The sequence below is a fragment of the Pelophylax lessonae genome, assembly GCF_965119305.1.
Source record: "Pelophylax lessonae genome assembly, chromosome: 3".
Classification (NCBI taxonomy): Eukaryota; Metazoa; Chordata; class Amphibia; order Anura; family Ranidae; genus Pelophylax; species Pelophylax lessonae.
Window position 1 is genome coordinate 521024066 of NC_138770.1, and position 21530 is coordinate 521045595.

Below are 21530 nucleotides of genomic sequence, written 5' to 3' on the forward strand. Positions count from 1 at the left end.
GTCATTCACTACATGTAGGCGTGTGCACACATACTGCTCCACCATGTTGGTAAAATGCTGCCTCCTGCTAAGACGTTCCATCTGAGCTGCTGGTGCTGCTGTTTGTTGTGGCGTGCTGACAAAGCTTTTCCACATTTCGGCCATGCTAACCCTGCCTTCTGGGGTGCTGGCGGTGCCCTGGTTGCGTTGGCGACCTCCTCCTCCTCCTCCTCTGCCTTGTGCTTCCACTGTGGCCCCGCTGTCAGATGGGAATGCCAGCAGCATGGCGTCTACCAGCGTGCGCTTGTACTCGCGCATCTTGCGATCGCGCTCCAGTGAGTGAATTAAGGACGGTACGTTGTCCTTGTAACGGGGATCCAGCAGCGTGGCCACCCAGTAATCAGCACAAGTTAGAATGTGGGCAACTCGGCGGTCGTTGTGGAGACACTGCAGCATGTAATCGCTCATGTGTGCCAGGCTGCCCAGAGGCAACGAAAGGCTGTCCTCTGTGGGAGGTGTATGGTCCGTGTCCTCTGTATCCCCCCAGCCACGCACCAGTGATGGCCATGAGCTGGCCTGGGTGCCACCCTGCTGTGAACATGGTTCCATCTCCTCCTCCAGCTCCTCCTCCTCCTCATCCTCCTCATCCTCCAGAACTGTGCCCCTGCTGGACAATTGCGTCCCTGGCGTTTGCGTGTGCAGGAACCCACCCTCGGAGCCCCTTGCGAATGACTGCCCTGAAAGCCTTGGAAATGTTACCTCTTCATCCTCCTCCTCCTCCTCATCCTGTGCCACATCCTCTTCCATCATCGCCCGAATTGTTTTTTCAAGGAGGCATAGAAGTGGGATAGTTAAGCTGAGAACGGCGTCATTGCCACTGGCCATGTTGGTGGAGTACTCAAAACAGCGCAACAAGGCACACAGGTCTCGCATGGAGGCCCAGTTATTGGTGGTGAAGTGGTGCTGTTCCGCAGAGCGACTCACGCGTGCGTGCTGCAGCTGAAACTCCACTATGGCCTGCTGCTGCTCGCACAGTCTTTCCAGCATGTGCAAGGTGGAGTTCCACCTTGTGGGCACGTCACATATGAGGCGGTGAGCGGGAAGGCCGAAGTTACGCTGCAGCGCTGCCAGGCGAGCAGCAGCAGGGTGAGAACGCCGAAAGTGCGCACAAACGGCCCGCACTTTCTGCAGCAGCTCTGACATATCGGGGTAGTTTTTAAGGAACCTCTGCACCACCAAATTCAGCACATGCGCCAGGCAAGGGATGTGCGTCAAACCGGCTAGGCCCAGAGCTGCTATGAGATTTCGCCCGTTATCGCACACCACCAGGCCGGGCTTGAGGCTCGCTGGCAGCAACCACTCATTTGTCTGCTGTTCCATGCTCCTCCACAACTCCTGCGCAGTGTGTGGTTTGTCCCCCAAACAGGCAAGTTGTAAAACTGCCTGCTGTCGTTTACCCCTGGCCGTGCTGAAGTTGGTGGTGAAGGTGTTACGCTGTCCGGATGAGGAGGCGGTAGAGGATGAGGAAGCGGAGTAGGAGGAGTTAGGAACAGGAGGCAAACTGAAGCGCCCTGCAATCCTCGGTGGTGGAAGGACATGCGCCAAATTGCTATCCGCCTCAGGCCCATCCGCCACTGCATTTACCCAGTGTGCCGTTAGGGAGATATAACGCCCCTGACCGTGCTTACTGGTCCACGTATCCGTAGTTAGGTGGACCTTGGCACAGATGGCGTTGCGCAGTGCACACCTGATTTTTTCCCCCACTTGGTTGTGCAGGGAAGGGATGGCTTGCCTGGAAAAGTAGTGGCGGCTGGGCACGACGTACTGTGGGACAGCCACCGACATAAGGTTTTTAAAACTGTGCGTCTCCACCAGACGGAATGACAGCATTTCAAAGGCCAATAATTTTGAAATGCTGGCATTCAGGGCCAGGGATCGCGGGTGGGTAGGGGGGTACTTCCTCTTCCTCTCAAGTGTTTGGGAGATGGAAAGCTGAACGCTTCCACGGGACATTGTGGAGATGGTTGTTGGTGACCCAGGTGGTGGTGTTGCTGACAGATCGTCTGTTTGCGGGGTGGCAGGTGCCGGTATCACTACAGATGTGGCTGGAGCGGCCGAGACTGCAGCAGAAGAGGAAGCAGGATGAGCCAGAGACGTTTCTTGGTTTTGAAGGTGTGTACTCCACTGCAGCTCGTGCTTTGCACTTAGATGCCTGATCATGCAGGTTGTGCTCAGGTTGAGAAGGTTCATGCCTCGCTTCAAGCTCTGATTGCACAGGGTGCAAACCACTCGTGTCCTGTCATCAGCACATTTTCTAAAGAACTTCCACGCTAGAGAACTCCTTTGAGCTGACTTTGGTGCGCTCGTTCCCTTGCTGCGTTGGGCAGTAGCGGGCGTAGTGTCTAGGGCACGGCCGCTCCGCTTCTGCACCCTGCTCCCTCTTCTGCTGTGCTGGTGGCTCTGTGCGACCACCGCCTCTTCCTCCAAACTACTCAGTTCACCTGCATGACGTTCATTCCATGTGGGGTCGAGGACCTCATCGTCCTCCACATCATCTTCCACCCAGTCTTCACCCCTGCCCTCCTTGTCGGTCTCCACAATGCTGAACGCCGCAGCAGTTGGCACCTGCGTTTCGTCATCATCGGAGACGTGCTGCGATGATCCTTGCATGTACTCATCTTGAGGAATAAGTGGTTGGGCATCGCTGCACTCAATCTCTTCCACTTCTGGGGCAGGGCTAGGTGGATGGCCCTGGGAAACCCTGCTGACAGAGTCCTCAAAAAGAATAAGAGACTGCTGTATGGCTTGGGGCTCAGACTGCTGGCCTGATTTGCAAGGGGGTGAGGTGAAAGACGGTTGGACATTGGCTGCAGGTGCCAACTCTGACCTTTCTGCAGTAGACTGGGTGGGAGACAATGTGAAGGAACTGGAGGCACTGTCAGCAGCAAACCAATCTACTATCGCCTCAACTTGTTCTGGCCTCATCACTTCTAGGGGCGTTTGATGCCCTACCAAATACTGATGCAGGTTCTGTCGCCTACTCACACTTGAGGAAGGTGTTTCACTTGTGCGTGTAGCTGGCACAGATCGACCATGTCCTCTCCTTGCAACAGGAGCTCTACCAGCAGCACCACGACCCAGGCCACGGCCCTTATTTGACGGTCTCCTCATATTTCTGTAATTTAAGATCTTGCCCTAGAAAGGTTTTTATTGAATAGCGGAATAGAAAATATGATCCAAAAAAAGTGTATGTATATCACACGTACACAACCACACTAGGCCCCAATTACTATTGTTTGTACCCCTAAAAGGCTAGATGAGGAGTAGGGGGAGTATGGAACAGGCAGCACCCTCAAACCTTCAGAAGTATGAGATGAACCCCAACAACTTGGAAAGGTGGATCTCTCTCACACGTACCGACACAGACTATCCCGCAATTCAATTGATCCTCAAAGGTTTTTATTGAATAGCGGAATAGGAAATATGATCAAAAAAAGTGTATGTATCTCGCACGTACACAACCACACTAGGCCCCAATTACTATTGTTTGTACCCCTAAAAGGCTAGATGAGGAGTAGGGGGGGTATGGAACAGGCAGCACCCTCAAACCTTCAGAAGTATGAGATGAACCCCAACAACTTGGAAAGGTGGATCTCTCTCACACGTACCGACACAGACTATCCCGCAATTCAATTGATCCCCAAAGGTTTTTATTGAATAGCGGAATAGGAAATATGATCAAAAAAAGTGTATGTATCTCGCACGTACAGAAACACACTAGGCCCCAATTACTATTGTTTGTACACCTAAAAGGATGGATGAGGAGGAGGAGGAGTATGGAACAGGCAGCACCCTCAAAGCTTCAGAAGTATGAGATGAACCCCAAAAACTTGGAAAGGTGGATCTCACACGTACCGACACAGACTATTCCGCAATTTAATTGATCCCCAAAGGTTTTTATTGAATAGCGGAATAGGAAATATGATCAAAAAATGTGTATGTATCTCGCACGTACAGAAGCACACTAGGCCCCAATTACTATTGTTTGTACACCTAAAAGGATGGATGAGGAGGAGGAGGAGTATGGAACAGGCAGCACCCTCAAAGCTTCAGAAGTATGAGATGAACCCCAAAAACTTGGAAAGGTGGATCTCACACGTACCGACACAGACTATTCCGCAATTTAATTGATCCCCAAAGGTTTTTATTGAATAGCGGAATAGGAAATATGATCAAAAAATGTGTATGTATCTCACACGTACAGAAGCACACTAGGCCCCAATTACTATTGTTTGTACACCTAAAAGGATGGATGAGGAGGAGGAGGAGTATGGAACAGGCAGCACCCTCAAAGCTTCAGAAGTATGAGATGAACCCCAAAAACTTGGAAAGGTGGATCTCACACGTACCGACACAGACTATCCCGCAATTTAATTGATCCCCAAAGGTTTTTATTGAATAGCGGAATAGGAAATATGATCAAAAAATGTGTATGTATCTCACACGTACAGAAGCACACTAGGCCCCAATTACTATTGTTTGTACACCTAAAAGGATGGATGAGGAGGAGGAGGAGTATGGAACAGGCAGCACCCTCAAAGCTTCAGAAGTATGAGATGAACCCCAACAACTTGGAAAGGTGGATCTCACACGTACCGACACAGACTATCCCGCAATTTAATTGATCCCCAAAGGTTTTTATTGAATAGCGGAATAGGAAATATGATCAAAAAAAGTGTATGTATCTCGCACGTACACAACCACACTAGGCCCCAATTACTATTGTTTGTACCCCTAAAAGGCTAGATGAGGAGTAGGGGGGGTATGGAACAGGCAGCACCCTCAAACCTTCAGAAGTATGAGATGAACCCCAACAACTTGGAAAGGTGGATCTCTCTCACACGTACCGACACAGACTATCCCGCAATTCAATTGATCCTCAAAGGTTTTTATTGAATAGCGGAATAGGAAATATGATCAAAAAAAGTGTATGTATCTCGCACGTACACAACCACACTAGGCCCCAATTACTATTGTTTGTACCCCTAAAAGGCTAGATGAGGAGTAGGGGGGGTATGGAACAGGCAGCACCCTCAAACCTTCAGAAGTATGAGATGAACCCCAACAACTTGGAAAGGTGGATCTCTCTCACACGTACCAACACAGACTATCCCCCAATTTAACTGATCCCCAAAGGTTTTTGATTAAATAGCGGAATAGAAAATATGATCCCAAAAAAGTGTATGTATATCACACGTACACAACCACACTAGGCCCCAATTACTATTGTTTGTACCCCTAAAAGGCTAGGAGTAGGGGGGAGTATGGAACAGGCAGCACCCTCAAACCTTCAGAAGTATGAGATGAACCCCAACAACTTGGAAAGGTGGATCTCTCTCACACGTACCAACACAGACTATCCCCCAATTTAACTGATCCCCAGAGGTTTTTGATTAAATAGCGGAATAGAAAATATGATCCCAAAAAAGTGTATGTATATCACACGTACACAACCACACTAGGCCCCAATTACTATTGTTTGTACCCCTAAAAGGCTAGGAGTAGGGGGAGTATGGAACAGGCAGCACCCTCAAACCTTCAGAAGTATGAGATGAACCCCAACAACTTGGAAAGGTGGATCTCTCTCACACGTACCAACACAGACTATCCCCCAATTTAAATGATCCCCAAAGGTTTTTGATTAAATAGCGGAATAGAAAATATGATCCCAAAAAAGTGTATGTATATCACACGTACACAACCACACTAGGCCCCAATTACTATTGTTTGTACCCCTAAAAGGCTAGGAGTAGGGGGAGTATGGAACAGGCAGCACCCTCAAACCTTCAGAAGTATGAGATGAACCCCAACAACTTGGAAAGGTGGATCTCTCTCACACGTACCAAGACAGACTATCCCCCAATTTAACTGATCCCCAAAGGTTTTTGATTAAATAGCGGAATAGAAAATATGATCCCAAAAAAGTGTATGTATATCACACGTACACAACCACACTAGGCCCCAATTACTATTGTTTGTACCCCTAAAAGGCTAGGAGTAGGGGGGAGTATGGAACAGGCAGCACCCTCAAACCTTCAGAAGTATGAGATGAACCCCAACAACTTGGAAAGGTGGATCTCTCTCACACGTACCAACACAGACTATCCCCCAATTTAACTGATCCCCAGAGGTTTTTGATTAAATAGCGGAATAGAAAATATGATCCCAAAAAAGTGTATGTATATCACACGTACACAACCACACTAGGCCCCAATTACTATTGTTTGTACCCCTAAAAGGCTAGGAGTAGGGGGAGTATGGAACAGGCAGCACCCTCAAACCTTCAGAAGTATGAGATGAACCCCAACAACTTGGAAAGGTGGATCTCTCTCACACGTACCAACACAGACTATCCCCCAATTTAACTGATCCCCAAAGGTTTTTGATTAAATAGCGGAATAGAAAATATGATCCCAAAAAAGTGTATGTATATCACACGTACACAACCACACTAGGCCCCAATTACTATTGTTTGTACCCCTAAAAGGCTAGGAGTAGGGGGAGTATGGAACAGGCAGCACCCTCAAACCTTCAGAAGTATGAGATGAACCCCAACAACTTGGAAAGGTGGATCTCTCTCACACGTACCAACACAGACTATCCCCCAATTTAACTGATCCCCAGAGGTTTTTGATTAAATAGCGGAATAGAAAATATGATCCCAAAAAAGTGTATGTATATCACACGTACACAACCACACTAGGCCCCAATTACTATTGTTTGTACCCCTAAAAGGCTAGGAGTAGGGGGAGTATGGAACAGGCAGCACCCTCAAACCTTCAGAAGTATGAGATGAACCCCAACAACTTGGAAAGGTGGATCTCTCTCACACGTACCAACACAGACTATCCCCCAATTTAACTGATCCCCAGAGGTTTTTGATTAAATAGCGGAATAGAAAATATGATCCCAAAAAAGTGTATGTATATCACACGTACACAACCACACTAGGCCCCAATTACTATTGTTTGTACCCCTAAAAGGCTAGGAGTAGGGGGAGTATGGAACAGGCAGCACCCTCAAACCTTCAGAAGTATGAGATGAACCCCAACAACTTGGAAAGGTGGATCTCTCTCACACGTACCAACACAGACTATCCCCCAATTTAACTGATCCCCAGAGGTTTTTGATTAAATAGCGGAATAGAAAATATGATCCCAAAAAAGTGTATGTATATCACACGTACACAACCACACTAGGCCCCAATTACTATTGTTTGTACCCCTAAAAGGCTAGGAGTAGGGGGAGTATGGAACAGGCAGCACCCTCAAACCTTCAGAAGTATGAGATGAACCCCAACAACTTGGAAAGGTGGATCTCTCTCACACGTACCAACACAGACTATCCCCCAATTTAACTGATCCCCAGAGGTTTTTGATTAAATAGCGGAATAGAAAATATGATCCCAAAAAAGTGTATGTATATCACACGTACACAACCACACTAGGCCCCAATTACTATTGTTTGTACCCCTAAAAGGCTAGGAGTAGGGGGGAGTATGGAACAGGCAGCACCCTCAAACCTTCAGAAGTATGAGATGAACCCCAACAACTTGGAAAGGTGGATCTCTCTCACACGTACCAACACAGACTATCCCCCAATTTAACTGATCCCCAAAGGTTTTTGATTAAATAGCGGAATAGAAAATATGATCCCAAAAAAGTGTATGTATATCACACGTACACAACCACACTAGGCCCCAATTACTATTGTTTGTACCCCTAAAAGGCTAGATGAGGAGTAGGGGGAGTATGGAACAGGCAGCACCCTCAAACCTTCAGTATGAGATTGTGTTCACTGTACCCCACAAAGATTGAGTTCACTGCACCCCACAATGATTGTGTTCACTGCACCCCACAAAGATTGTGTTCACTGCACCTCACAAAGATTGTGTTCACTGTACCCCCCAAAGATTTTGTTCACTGCACCCCACAAAGATTCTGTTCACTGTACCCCACAAAGATTGTGTTCACTGCACCCCAAAAAGATTGTGTTCACTGCACCCCAAAAAGGATGTTGTTCACTGCACCCCAAAAAGGATGTTGTTCACTCCACCCCAAAAAGATTGTGTTCACTGCACCCCACAAAGATTGTGTTCACTGCACCCCAAAAAGATTGTGTTCACTGCACCCCAAAAATGATTTTGTTCACTGCACCCCAAAAAGGATTTTGTTCACTGCACCCCAAAAAGGATGTTGTTCACTCCACCCCAAAAAGATTGTGTTCACTGCACCCCAAAAAGATTGTGTTCACTGCACCCCACAAAGGATTTTGTTCACTGCACCCCAAAAAGATTGTGTTCACTGCACCCCAAAAAGGATGTTGTTCACTGCACCCCAAAAAGGATTTTGTTCACTGCACCCCAAAAAGATTGTGTTCACTGCACCCCACAAAGGATTTTGTTCACTGCACCCCACAAAGATTGTGTTCACTGCACACCAAAAAGGATTGTGTTCACTGCACCCCAAAAAGATTTTGTTCACTGCACCCCAAAAAGATTGTGTTCACTGCAGCCCAAAAAGATTGTGTTCACTGCAGCCCAAAAAGATTGTGTTCACTGCAGCCCAAAAAGATTGTGTTCACTGCAGCCCAAAAAGATTGTGTTCACTGCAGCCCAAAAAGATTGTGTTCACTGCAGCTCACACACAGAAAAATGGATGTGGATCACTGACACCTGCCTATCTCCAATCCCACACCACACAGCAATATCGATTGTAGTTTGTAGAACACAGTTTCCCTAAAATTCAGCAGACTCTGTCCCTAACAGGATTGAGAAGAGATCGTAGATCAGGATTGAGTGCAGATTCACCCCACCCCCCACACAGCAATATCGATTGTAGTTTGTAGAACACAGTTTCCCTAAATATCAGCAGACTCTGTCCCTAACAGGATTGAGAAGAGATCGTAGATCAGGATTGAGTGCAGATTCACCCCACCCCCCACACAGCAATATCGATTGTAGTTTGTAGAACACAGTTTCCCTAAAATTCAGCAGACTCTGTCCCTAACAGGATTGAGAAGAGATCGTAGATCAGGATTGAGTGCAGATTCACCCCACCCCCCACACAGCAATATCGATTGTAGTTTGTAGAAGACACTGACCCTATATAATTCAGCAGACTCTATCCCTAAAATGCCTACAACTCGCCCTGCCTAAACACTCCGACCTGTCCCTCAATTCTATCCGGACACAAATGGTTTTTTCCTGCCTATCTTTCCCTAATCAGCAGCCAGCACGTTGATGTGTGCTCTCTGTCCCTGAATCTAAGCAGCATAATGACGCCGCTGCGGCTGCCTCGAACTTATAAAGACTTGGTCACATGCTTCAGACGGCCAATCACAGCTACTGAGACATTTGCAGGCATGGCTGGGATGGCTTAAGGCACACCAGTTAAACGATTGTTGATTGGCTGTTGAAAGCCCGCCATGAAAAGAGCGCCAAAGCATGCAAAACCCGGAAATAAAACGACCGAACACGGATTTTTACCCGAACATACAGTAAAGTGTCCGTGTTCGGGTACAAAAAATCCAATTATTCGGTACGAACACGAATAATACAGTCCGTGTTCGCTCAACACTATTTATAAGCAAACTGACTTTAGTAGCAAAGCACGCCTTACTGAAACAAGTCTGTTTTTACAAATGTTTGACCACATATGTTCTAGCACCCGTTAATTTAACAGGCTTAATGTCTAGTTTTCTATAAAATTCAATGCAATACGTATACATATATATATATACAGTATATATATATATATATATATATATATATATATACTGTATATATATATATATATATATACTGTATATATATATATATATATATATAGTACAGTAAAACTGCAGGCAAGGGCACTGGGGGGCAAACTAATGACAATTTATTTTATTTTGTAATATAATCCAATAGGATTACAATATATCAGTGTGTTTGTGTGTTTTACTTTTCAAATTTGCCGCGGTTCCACCCCCCTGCGACGTGACGCTCGCAGGGAACGGAAGCAGGGGCACACAGCATTAGGTGGAAGCTCCAGCCGCCGTATGCTGCAGGAATACATCGTGGGATCCCGGGGACAAGGTAAGTAACCCTTTCCAGGATCCAGCGATGCTCCCTGGAGGTACCCCGTGTGGGGCTTGGTGTTACCGCTAATGGCACTGAAATTCCACCCCGAGCCACACTCGGGAATACCGCCAAAGGAGGTTAACCTGCGTAAAATCATGTACCTGTACAGGATTTCCTGCACAGGGTCTGGGGGCGGGGTCGCCCCCGTTGACCAGCTTCCACTGTGATTGGACACAGCCTGAACCAATCAGCGGGTCTGGCATACTGATCATTCTCAGGAGAGGCACAATGGTGATCTGCCTATCTAAACAAGGCAGTCCACCGTTCTGTGAGAGAGGAAGATGGAGATCTTGTGTTCCTGCTAAGCAGGGACACACATTTCTGTCTTCCCCCAGTCAAAGCACCCCCCACACAGTTAGAAAGCACTCCTTAGGAGCAAATTTAACCCTTTGATTGCCCCTGATGTTAACCCCTTTTCTATCAATGTCATTAGTACAGAAAGGTGTAGTGAGGCGCTACTACTATACCATGAGCATATAGAAATACCAAAAAAAAATTCAAAAACAAAACCAGCACTAATCGCAATTGCAAAAATTCCACCCACCGTGAAGTGAGAAAATATACAGAAACTGGAGATAAATATATATATATGATAACCAGTGATAACCAAATGTGCTGTTAAGACAAAACGTGCTGATAAAAATAGTGCATTGTAAAAAAATATCAGAGTATTTAAAGGTGTCAAATGTGCATGAGTTAGCCGAAGGCAAATTAATAGTAATAGTGCTATAAGTGGAGTATGTGCACTGAATATAAAAATGGGACTGTGACATAAAGTGCTCAGTGCAACATAAGGATGAATATATTCTTATGCAACACAACCAAAAAGAAGGTGCCAAACAGATAATATTTTGTTGATTATAATAAATAAATAGATAAATAAATAGTGTCCATAAACTATTGGTGGGGTGAATCAAATCTTGTGCTGTCCTTCTTCCCTTGGTGAGGTTCAGTGATACGTCAAATATCTGATCCTCCACCCAGTAAGTAGTGGCCACTTACCTGAAGCACTCAGGCCTCTGGGACCTACAGTGCTTGTAGAGCTCCTTTATCTTTGTAGCAACCACCTCCTCCTAGGTTGATACACAGGGGTACATCTATCAAATAGGACTCTTATGTGTTTTGTTCAAGGGGAAATCTATCCAGTGGATCTCAAAAAATGCGGGGAGAATATCTCATGGTGCAGTAGGTTTTTATTAAATAATAGCAGAGATAAAAACTAAGCACTCACATTTAAAAGTGCCTTGAATGGCACTTGCTGAAAGCATAAAAATCTTACAGGTGAATGAGGAATCGCTGTGCTGAGTTCTGCTTGCGTTCCACGCTCTGAACAGCCGCAAATCGGAAGTGACGTATTGGACCCTCAATGCATTTTGCCCGGATATGGCGTCATCACTTCCTGATTCATTTTTTACTTGATTTTGGCTGAAGTTTTGCACTGCACTGTTAAAGTATTGTTTTTTGGTCAGTTATATGGACTTTTATTTGGACAGACTAGCTCATAGTGTGCTGATGTATATTGGGGGGAGATTTACTAAACCTGGTGCACTCAGAATCTGGTGCAGCTGTGTATGGTAGCCAATCAGTTTCTTACTTCCCCTTCTTCAATTAGGCTTTGGCAATAAAACCTGGAAGCTGATTGGTTTCTATGCAGAGGTGCACCAGACTTTGCACTCTTCAGTTTTAATGAATAACCCCCACTGTGTCTGCTGCAAACGCATATTTGTATATCATTCTGTAGTATTTGGGCGTAATAGTTCAAATAAAGTGTAAAATGTGGTTATGCTAAAGAATTGCCCTATACATAAGAAAATCCCTCTTCATTACAAAGACATCCTAATACTTTTTAGAATGAATGTATCTGACTTGCCTGGAACTTGCCTGCATTTAGCTGTTTTCAGTGAATTCTTTCAAATCAATATGTTCATTCTGTACCAGCAAAAAGAACATAGAGTATATTCAATTAGCAGCAAGGGCTGATGGTGGGAGTTTGGATCTTTTCTTTTATTGTTTGCAATTATGTTGATAGTTGGTAGAATTGCCTTTAGTCATAGCATCCTTGATATGAAGAACCACTTATTCCAAATGCCTTCATGCTGCCTGAAGCCTTTAAGTAGACTACCATACTGTTCTGCAATGGGATGAACTGGATTGATTCAAGGCTGTTTTTTAAAACTTCAGCCATACAGGAAGAAAACAAACATATATATATATATATATATATATATATATATATATATATATATATATATATATACACACACACACACACACACACACACACACACACACACACCGATTTATGATCACTGACAGGTTAAAAAGGTTAAATAAATAACATTGATTATCTCATTGCAATGGCTTCTGAGAGTCAGTGGGATGTATCAGGCAGCAATTAAACATGTTGTCCATGAAGTTGATGTAATGAAAGCGGATAAAAAAACATAAATGGGCATTGCAGTTGGCTGCGTATGGGCCTGTGTTGCAGATAGATAAGGATGCCCATGCTGTAAGTGCCAAAAATGGCCATGTGAGCTTCAGAAATGGCAGAATTGGACCACAGAGCAATGAAAGAAGCCTTGTCTGATGAATCACATTTTATTTTACATCATGTGGATGGAAAAGTGCATCTCTTACCTGGGGAAGAGATGGCAACAGGATGTAGTATGGGAAGAAGACAAGCCGACAGAAGAAGTGTGATGCTTTGGGCAATGTTCTACTGTAATCCTTTGTCCTGCCATTCATATTATTGTTACTTTGACACATACCACTTGCCTAAACATTACTGCTGACCAAGTACACCCTTTCATAATACATAACTGTATTTCCTGATGGTAGTAGCATCTTTTAGCAGAATAATGCATCCTGCCACACAGCAAAAAGGGTTCAAGAATGGTTTGGGGAACATAACAACAAGTCTGAGGGGCTGATTTGGCTTTCAAGCTCCACCAGATTGCAATCAAATTGAGCATCTTTGTTGGAAAAACAAGTCCGATCCATGGAGGCCCCACCTCAACGCTTACAGGACTAAAAGGATCTGTTACTGACAGCTTGGTGCATACCTTCAGAGGTCTTATGGCCTCTGTTCCATGGCAGGTCAAGGTTGTTTTGGTAGCAAAAAGGGGACCCACTTCATTTTAGGTGGGTGGTTATAAAGTTATGGGTGTGGTAGATATATCGTTAAGATATATATATATATATATATATATATATATATATATATATATATATATATATATATATATATATGTAATGGTTGATATACATGCACTGTATATATATATATATATATATATATATATATATCTAGATCTTTCTATGTGTATATATATATATATATATATATATATATATATATATATATATATATATATATATATATATATATATATATATACCACTGCAGAAAATTTGGTGTAAACATGTAAATTGTTAATTTGTAACAGAAAACTATACTCACTATACATGATTCATTTCATAAAATAAGTTTGGATAATCTGCCTAGAGGCTTTTTCCAGTTTAATAGGTGAGGCCGGGCTATCACTTTGACATCTAGGTCCTGTTCTGTGGCTCAGGAGTTTCTGCCTGTTTACCTATCCCCAGGTATCAGGCTGGACCTGTTCTGTGTGGGTAATAATCTGTTAGAGGTCCACAGCCAAATGCAAAAGAAGGGAATGTTAAAATAAATAATTGTTAATAATTAATAAAAGAGGATGTAGCACCGTTTAATGACAGAGTTTGAAAAGTATAATTATTACATTATTAACAAATTTGCAAGGAATCTCACACCAAATATTATATTAGATTTGATGTCTCTTCTGTTAATTAATATTTGGTGTGAGATTCCTTGCAAATTTCGGGCTGCATTTATGCAATCAGAGTTGTAAATTTGGTCAGGATCAATGGTGTCCTTAACACTTCCCTTTCTAAAAGCATTCTTATTTTACAGCATTTTTCACACTTGACTAAAACTTTTGCACAATAATATACATATATACAGTTGTGCTCAGTGGTTAACATACCCTGGCAGAATTTATGATTTCTTGGCCATTTTTCAGAGAATATGAATGATAACACAAAAACTTTGCTTTTACTCATGGTTAGTGTTTGGCTGAAGCCATTTATTATCAGTCAACTGTGTTTACTCTTTTTAAATAATAATGACAATAGAGACTACCCAAATGACCCTGATCAAAAGTTTACATAACCCAGTTCTTAATTCTGTGTATTGCCTCCTTTAACATCAATGACAGCTTGAAGTCTCTTTATCTTCTCAGATGGTAAAGCTGCCCATTCTTCCTGGCAAAAAGCCTTCAGTTCCTGTAAATTGTTGGGCTTGAACATGAACTGCATGTTTGAGATCTCCCCAGAGTAGCTCAATAAAATTGAGGTCAGGAGATTGAGATGGCCACTCCAGAACCTTCAATTTATTCTGCTGTAGCCAATGACAGGTCGACTTGGCCTTGTGTTTAGGATCATTGTCATGTTGGAATGTCCATGTATGTCCCATACGTAGCTTCTGGGCTGATGAATGTAAATTTTCCTACAGTATTTTTTTTATTACATACTGTATTCATTTTGCCATCAATTCTGACCAAATTTCCTGTGCCTATGTAGCTCACACATCCCCAAAACATCAGCGATCCACCTCCATGTTTCACAGTAGGAATAGTGTACCTTTCATCATAGGCCTTGTGGACTTTTCTCCAAATGTAGCGCTTATGGTTGTGGCCAAAAAGCTAAATTTTGTTCTCATGACTTTGTGCCAGAAGGTTTGAGGTTTGTCTCTGTGCTGTTTGGCGTATTGTAGGCAGGATACTTTGTGGCATTTGCGTAGTAATGGCTTCTTTCTTCAAGTGCTTCCTTATTGTGCATCTTGAAACATCCACACCACATGTTTTCAGAGAGTCCTGTATTTCACCTGAATTTGTTTGTGGGTTTTTCTTTGCATCCCAAAATATTTTCCTGGCAGTTGTGACTGAAATTTTAGTTGGTCTACCTGACCCTGGTTTGGTTTCAACAGAACCCCTCATTTTCCACTTCTTGATTAGAGTTTAACCACTTTAATACAGGGCACTTCCCTCCCTTCCTGCCCAGGCCAATTTTCCCCTTTTAGCGCTGTTGCAATTTGAATGACAATTGCGCGGTCATGCAACACTGTACCTACACCAAATTTATGTCATTTTCCCCCCACAAATAGAGCTTTCTTTTGGTGGTATTTGATCACCTGTGCGATTTTTACTTTTTGCTAAACAAATAAAAAAAGACCGAAAAGTTTGAAAAAAAAAACGTTTTTTGTTTATGTTATACAATTTTGTAAATAAATAAGTTTTTTCCTGCACTGATGAGCACTGATGAGACTGCACTGACAGGCACTGATGAGGAGGCACTGATGGGGTGGCACTGATGGGGTGACACTGATAGGCGGCACTGATAGGCGGCACTGATATGCGGCACTGATAGGCACTGATATGCGGCACTGATAGGTAGCACAGATATGCAGCATTGGTGGGCACTGATAGGCGGCACTGCTGGGCACTGATAGGCGGCATTGATGGACACTGATAGGTGGCACTGATGGGCACTGATAGGTGGCACTGACGGGCACTAATGGGCACTGATAGGCGGCACTGGTTGGCACTGATGGGCACTGATGGGTGGCACTGACAGGCGGCACTGATGGGCACTGATAGGCGGCACTGATGGGCAATAATGGGCACTGGTGGGCGACACTAAAGGATAGCAATGATGGGCACTTGTGGGCAGCACTGATAGGGAGGACACTGGTGGGCATCACTGATGGGGAGGGCAATGGGGGGCTCCCTGAGCCCTGATTGCCATCCCTGGTGGCCATAGTGGGCATCCCTGGGGTCATAGTGGGCATCCCTGGGGTCATAGTGGGCATCCCTGGGGTCATAGTGGGCATCCCTGGTGGATCTAGTGGCATCCCCCCCCGAGGGTCTGCACTGGTAATCAATGATCTGATTACCAGTGCCGACCCCCCCCCCTGTCAGGGGAGCCGCCGATCGGCGCTCCTTTGCTCGTGCCTGTCAGGCACGAACTAAGGAAAGCCGATCAACGGCTGTTCCTATTTACTATGTGACCAGCTGTGATTGGACACGGCTGATCACATGGTAAAGAGCCTCCGTCAGAGGCTCTTTACCGAGATCGGAGATGCAGGGTGTCAGGCTGACACCTCGCATCACCGATCGCCGCTCTGCGCGCCCCCGGGGGGCGCCCAGAGCTGTGTTATCCTGCCGCCGTCATATGACGTCCGGTCAGGATAACACAACCACATTCCCGCCGTCAATTTGTAATAGGGCGGGCGGGAAGTGGTTAAACACTACTGATTGGCATTCTCAATTCCTTGGATATCTTTTTATATCCCTTTCCTGTTTTATACAGTTCAACTACCTTTTCCCGTAGGTCCTTTGACAATTCTTTTTCTTTCCCCGTGACTCTGAATCCAGAAACGTCAGTGCAGCACTGGATGAAAGATGCAAGGGTCTGTTAGGAGTCCAGAAACTCATTAACCTTTTATACACACACTAATTACCAGCAAACAGATCACAGGTGAGGATAGTTACCTTTAATAGCCATTCAAACCCCCTTTGTGTCAACTTGCGTGCATGTTATCCGGCCAAAATCACCAGGGAATGTAAACTTTTGATCAGGGTCATTTGGGTAGTTTCTGTTGTCTTTAACCACTTTACCACTAGCCACTGTGCTGCTACTGCGGCACAGTGGCTCGTTATCGTCCAGCGATGTAGACCTATGTCGCTGGACTCCTCCCCCTGTAGGCGGCTCTCGCGCGCCGCTGGAGGCGCGCTCCCGCTGTTTTCATTCACAGCGGGAGTCGGGCCAGGGGAGGAGTGGCGGCGATCGCCGCTGCTCTGCCCTGATCGTCGGGGAATCCAGTTTGGAGATCCGCCCGCCTGTGTAAACAGAGTGGGCGGATCTCCTAAGTGACAGGGAGTGACAGATCGGAGTGTTCAGCATAGCTGAACATCCGATCTGTCCCTGGCTCACTCAGTCACCTCCCCCCCACACATTAGTAAGCACCAGGCATACATTAACCCCTCCCTCTCCAATAAAATTAACCCCTTCCCTGCCAGTGTCATTTTTACAGTAACAGTGCATATTTATAGCACTGATTACTGCAGTAATGTCACTGGTACCCCCAAAAGTGTCAAAAATGTCAGTCAAGGGTCCGGTCTGTCCGCCGCAATGTCGCAGTCCCGCAAAAAAAATCGCAGATCGCCGCCATTACTCGTTAAAAAAAAAACACCAAAAATGACAGAAATCTTTCCCTTAGTTAGTAAACGCAATAACTTTTGTGCAAACCAATCAAAATACGCTTATTGCAATTTTTTTTTACCAAACATGGGTAGCAGAAAACAAATTGGCCAAAAATGTAAAAAAAAATTGGTTTTTACATCTTTTTTGGGGGGAATTTCATATAAAAAAATGTTAAAAATATTGTTATTTTTTCAAAATAAACGCTCTTTTTTTGTTTATAGCACAAAAAGTAAAAATCGCACAGGTGATCAAATACCACCAAAAGAAAGCTCTGTTTGTGGGAAAAAAAGGACGTACATTTCGTTTGGGTACGGCGTCGCATGACCGCGCAATTGTCAGTTAAAGACGCACAGCGCCGAATCGCAAAAAGTGGCCCAGACGTAAGACAGCAAAATGCTCTAGTGGTAAACTGGTTAAATCATAATGGGAGTGAAAAATAAAGTTTTGTGTTACCATTCATATTCTGGCCAAGAAATCATAAATTCTGCGAGTACAACTGTATATATATATATATATATATATATATAAATATATATATATATATATATATATATATATATATATATGTAAAAATGAGTTAGAATACTATATTTTCAGAGCCAAAAAATGTTAAAGCACTGCTTCTTTATATTTCAAGTTTGCAGTGCACCTCAACACACAGTAACACACTACCGTGAGATGATTTGGTACTGTAAAACTGGCCAGTAACAGGACAATTTTAGTGAGCAAGGCTAGGCCTAAATTTACTAAAGACAAGGAGCACACACAGGGCTTTTACTACAAGAATTAAGATACTGCAGAGGATACAGCAGTGTAAAATTAGCAGGACAGTTTTATTCAGGTAAAATAGGTCTAACCTGTATATGCCTAACTTTTATTTTTACTCTGGGTACAGGGAGTTTTGGTGAATGTGAGTGATATATTTTTTGGTGATTTAGGTGCACACTGTTCTTGCACTTTGTTTTCAAACAACATAGTGGAAACTCCTACAATGGACAGTCAGTAATACATTTCTTTAAGGGAAGTCTCACAAAAAAAAAAAGTTTTAGCTATAAAAAGCCCTTTCTGCCAAAAAAGCAATTTAACCTAACATAAAAGCCTTGTCAGCATAAAAAAAAGATAATATGTTAAAAAAAAAAAAAAAAAAAAAAAATATATATATATATATATACATATATATATATATATATATATATATATATATATATATATATATATATATAATGTGGGACATTGACACAATTTTAATCTTTTTGGCACTATACACCACCACAATGGATTTGAAATGAAACAAACAAGATGTGCTTTAACTGCAGACTTCCAGCTTTAATTTGAGGGTATTTACATCCAAATCAGGCGAAAGGTGTAGGAATTTTATTTGTATTTTTAAGTGACCAAAAGTAATGGGACAATTGGCTGCTCAGCTGTTCCGTGGCCAGGTGTGTGTTATTCCCTCATTATCCTGTTTACAAGGAGCAGATAAAAGGTCCAGAGTTCATTTCAAGTGTGCTATTTGCATTTCGAATCTGTTGCTGTCAACTCTCAATATGAGATCCAAAGAGCTGTCACTATCAGGGAAGCAAGCCATCATTAGGCTCAAAAAACAAAACAAACCCAGCAGAGAGATAGCAAAAACATTAGGTGAGGCCAAATCAACTGTTTGGAACATCCTTAAAAAGAAAGAACCCACCAGTGAGCTCAGCAACACCAAAAGACCCGGAAAACCACGGAAAACAACTGTGGTGGATGACCGAAGAATTCTTTCCATGGTGAAGAAAACACCCTTCACAACAGTTGGCCAGATCAAGAACACTCTCCAGGAGGTAGGTGTATGTGTGTCAAAGTCAACAAGAGAAGACTTCAACAGAGTGAATACAGAGGGTTCACTACAAGATGTAAACCATTGGTGAGCCTCAAAAACAGGAAGGCCAGATTAGAGTTTGCCAAACAACATCTATAAAATCCTTCACAGTTCTGGAACAACATCCTACGGACAGATGAGACCAAGATCAACTTGTACCAGAGTGATGGGAAGAGAAGAGTATGGAGAAAGAAAGGAACTGCTCATGATCCAAAGCATACCACCTCATCAGTGAAGCATGGTGGTGGTAGTAGTGTCATGGCGTGGGCATGTATGGCTGCCAATGGAACTGGTTCTCTTGTATTTATTGATGATGTGACTGCTAACAAAAGCAGCAGGATGAATTCTGAAGTGTTTTGGGCAATATTATCTGCTCATATTCAGCCAAATGCTTCAGAACTCATTTGGACTGCGCTTCACAGTGCCGATGGACAATGACATGAAGCATACTGCGAAAGCAACCAAAGAGTTTTTTAAGGGAAAGAAGTGGAATGTTATACAACGGCCAAGTCAATCACCTGACCTGAATCCGATTGAGCATGCATTTCACTTGCTGAAGACCAAACTGAAGGGAAAATGCCCCAAGAACAAGCAGGAACTGAAGACAGTTGCAATATAGGCCTGGCAGAGCATCGCCAGGGATGAAACCCAGCGTATGGTGATGTCTATGCATTCCAGACTTTAATTGACTGCAAAGGATTTGCAACCAAGTATTAAAAAGTGAAAGTTTGATTTATGATTGTTAATCTGTCCCATTACTTTTGGTCCCTTAACCTTCCTAGCGGTATTCCCGAGCGTGACTCGGGGTTAGATTTTAGAGCCAAAAGCGGTAACCCCGAGCCACACTCGGGGTAGCGCTAGGAAGATCGCTGGATCCTGGTAGAGGTTTTACTTACCTTTTCTCCGGGATCCAGCGAAGAATGCGGGCGGTATGCGGGCGGTATGCGGCGGCGGAGCTTCCTCCCGATCATCTGCGAGCCCCGGCTTCCGTCTCCGGCGACGTGACGTCCGCCGGGTGGTGGGATCGGCGGCAAATTCAAAAGTAAAACACACCAAACACACTGATACCATTCAAAATAAAAAAAATCACATTACATTGCCCCCCAGTGCCCTTTCCTGCAGTTTTACTGTACTTTTTATGTAAATATATATATATATATATATATATACAGTATATATATATATATATATATATATATATATATATATATATATACATATACACACATATATATATATATATATATATATATATATATATATATATATATACATATATATATATATACATACACGTATATATATATATATATATATATATATATACCGTATTTTCCGGCGTATAAGACGACTTTTTAACCCAGGAAAATCTTCTCAAAAGTCGGGGGTCGTCTTATACGCCGGGTATCGTCTTATACGGCGGATGCTGGAGCCAAACTGGAGAATATGCGGTGGGGGAGTGAGAGCACTTCAGCTATGCTGCCACACGGACTGCCTAAGCTGACAGAACTCCCATCCAGGCTCCCCCGCCCCTACCTCCACCGCTGTCCAAGTTAAAAAGCCTGTGATTTGTTGTTGCTAGGGGCGATCCTAGCAACCAATCTGCCTGTTAAATGGAAAGATGGACACTTCCTGCCTTATGCTCGGACATGCTGCATCCTCTATCTGCTGTGTAAGGTAAGGGGGGGCTGTAAAGGGGACTGTGAGTATTGTGCAAGTAAGGGGGACAACTGTAGAAGAGACTGGGATACAAGGAGGGTGACTGTGGAGGGGATTGGGATACAAGGAGGGATACTGTGGAGGGGACTGGGATGCAAGGAGGGGGGTTGTGGAGCATGGCAGCTCCCATGGATTTATTGTTTTATACTTCCTTTCAGCTTTAGAGTGAATTTGGAAAAGTTTAATCCACTTACACTGTTTTATGCATATTCTATATTTTAACTGGAAAAGTTGGGGGGTCGTCTTATACGCCGGAAAATACGGTACGTAATTCTTGTGAATGAGCAGCCCAAACCAACTGTATACATAATATATATATATATATATATATATATATATATATATATATATATATATATATATATATATATATATAATATATGTATATATATATATATATATATATATATATATAAATATATATGTATATATATATAATAAATGTATAATGTTGGTTTGGGCTGCTCATTCACAAGAATTACATGCAAAATA